This window comes from Otolemur garnettii, unplaced genomic scaffold (genome assembly GCF_000181295.1).
Source record: "Otolemur garnettii isolate 467f Iridium unplaced genomic scaffold, OtoGar3 scaffold00011, whole genome shotgun sequence".
Taxonomy (NCBI): Eukaryota; Metazoa; Chordata; class Mammalia; order Primates; family Galagidae; genus Otolemur; species Otolemur garnettii.
In genome coordinates this window covers 3,343,018-3,345,637 of record NW_003852406.1, presented here as the reverse complement: position 1 = coordinate 3,345,637, position 2,620 = coordinate 3,343,018, and the positions used below count along the sequence as shown (strand labels likewise).

At 42.9% G+C, this 2,620-nt stretch overlaps 1 protein-coding gene across 2 annotated transcripts in view; it reads right to left on the bottom strand.

Annotated features, from left to right (window-relative positions):
- The window catches only part of LOC111723411 (ubiquitin carboxyl-terminal hydrolase 8-like), a 25,028-nt gene that overhangs the window by 7,939 nt on the left and 14,469 nt on the right, over positions 1–2,620 (bottom strand). The window lies entirely within an intron of this gene.

Genomic DNA, 2,620 nt, shown 5'->3' with positions numbered 1-2,620 from the left:
CCCTCAGTAGAGTGCTGTGGCATCACAGCTCATAGCAACCTCCAGATCTTGGGCTTAGGCAATTCTCTTTTGCCTCAGCCTGCCGAGTAGCTGGGACTATAGACGCCTGCCACAATGCCAGGCTATTTTATGTTGCAGTTTGGCTGGGTCTGGGTTTGAACTCGCCACCCTCGGTATCCTGGGAAGGTGCCCTACTCACTGAGGCACAGACACTGCCCAGGAAAAATTTCTTATCAATTAAAATGTCCTCCCTACCTTCTCAAGAACACAAAAAAAGTAACTAGAAAAACATTCCCAATCTTGTCAAAGAAAAAAAATAACTACTAATTTCTAAAAATAAAGCAAAGAAGAAACGAATACACAAAAAACAGCTTTACCACACAGACAAAACATCAAACACCAAAACTACCAAAGTCTGGGTGGCACTGTGGCTCAAGGAGTAGGGCGTCAGCCCCATATGCCAGAGGTGGCAGGTTCAAACCTGGCCCTGGCCAAAAATTGCAGCAAAATAAATAAATAAATAAGTAAACAAAACTACCAAACTCTTCCAAATTTCAAATCTTTCAAAAATATTTACTTTAGGGTTCCATCTGTAGCTCAGTGGGTAGGGCGCTGGCCCCATATACCGGGGTGGCGGGTTCAAAGCTGGTCCTGGCCAAATGGCAACAAAAAAATAGCCAGGCGTTGTGGCAGGCACCTGTCCCAGCTATTCAGGAGGCAGAGGCAAGAGAATCGCCTAAACCCAGGAGTTAGAGGTTGCTATGATCTGTGTGATGGCACAGCACTCTACCGAGAGCAATAAAGTGAGGCTCTGTCTTTACAAAAAAAAAAAAAAAATTTTTACTTTAGTAACTGCTGTTTATACTTCCTTTTAACAATTCCACTTTCTTTTCAGTCAATTCCACTTCAACAGTCTTCAAAGAGTATAAGAAAACTTGTTTGAATTTAGGCAGGCCTCTGTCTCTTATCTGCAGGTCAGTATGCCCCAAAACATTCAAAGATGCTTCTTCGACAGCAGGAAAAAACACAACCATTGTGGACAGGTACAGGAACTTCTAAATGTAAGAGGCCACCTCTCCAATGTTAGATCGAAAACCCATGAACTATTACTATTACAACTTTGCTGGTGGTAAAATGATTTATCACCATTAAGTGAAACACTAAAAATCATACTACTGGGCTAGGCATGGTGGCTGACACCTATAATCCCAACACTTTGGAATGCCAAGGTAGGAAAATCACTTGAGGCCAGGAATTCAAGACCAGCCTCAGCAACACTACAACAAAAATTTTTAAACAGCCAAACATGGCACATACCTGTAGTCTTAGCTACCTGGGAGTCTGTTCAAGGCTCCAGTTAGTTATACCACTGTAAGTCACAGTATTCTTAAAAAAACCAAAAAAGATTATTTCAAAAAATAAGAGAAAATTTATTATTTCTTTAAGTCAATTTAAATTGACAACCCAATTCTGCCACCAGATTAACAAAAGAAAATCTCATAATTGATTCAAGAATGGCTTCTCTTCTAAATTAAAAAAAAAAAAAACTACTGGCCAGGCATGATGGCTCACGCCTGTTGTCCCAGCACCGTAGGAGACTGAGGCGGGTGGATCAATTGAGCTCCAGCACTTTGGGAGGCCAAGGTTGGTGGATCACCTGAGCTCACAAGTTTGAAACCAGCCTGAGCCAGAGTGAGAACTCATCTCTAAAAATAGCCGGGCATTAGGGCAGGTGCCTGTAGTCCCAACTACTTGGGAGGCTAAGGCAAGAGAATCGCTTGGACCTGAAACCAGCATAAGACCAGCACTAGCTGGAGTGAGCCGGAGTGAGCCAGAATGAAACCCATCTCTACCAAAAAAAAAAAAGCCTGCGTTGTGGCGGGTGCCTGTAATCTCGGCTATTTGAGAGGCAAAGGGAAAGAGAATAGCTAAAAAAAAGAAAGGAAAAAAAATTCAAACTAAGATGAGTGAAAGCCAGCTAAAACTGAAAGCAAAAAAAAATTTTTTTTGCAGTTTTTGGCTGGTGCCGGGTTTGAACCCACCACCTCCAACATATGGGGCTGGCACCCTACTCCGTAAGTCACAGGAGCGACCCTGAAAGCAAAATTTAAAAAAAAATTTTTTTTTAAAGAAGAAAAAGAAAAACTCTGGGTAGTATTTTGCTACTGTCAGACAGTGAGACTGTTTCTAAGAAAAGGTACAATGACAAATACAACACTCATTCTCATTTCTTTTTTTCTTTTTTTTTGAGATGGAGTCTCACTTGGTCACTCTTGATAGAGTGTCGTCGCGTCTTAGCTCACAGCAACCTCAATCTCTTGGGTTCAACTGATTCTCTTGCCTCAGCCTCCCATGTAGCTGGGATTATAGGCGCCTGCCACAATGACTGGCTATTTTTTTTAGAGATGGGGACTCACTCTGTCTCAGGCTGGTCTCAAACCTGTGAGCTCAGACAATCCACCTGCCTTGGTCTCTGGGATTATAGGCGTGAGCCACTGCACCCAGCATTTCATTTGAGTAGAGTACTGTGCCATCATAGCTCACAGCAACTTCCAACTCGTGGGCTCAAGTGAGTCTCCTGCCTCTGCCTCCCAAGTAGCTGGAACTATAGGCGCCTGCC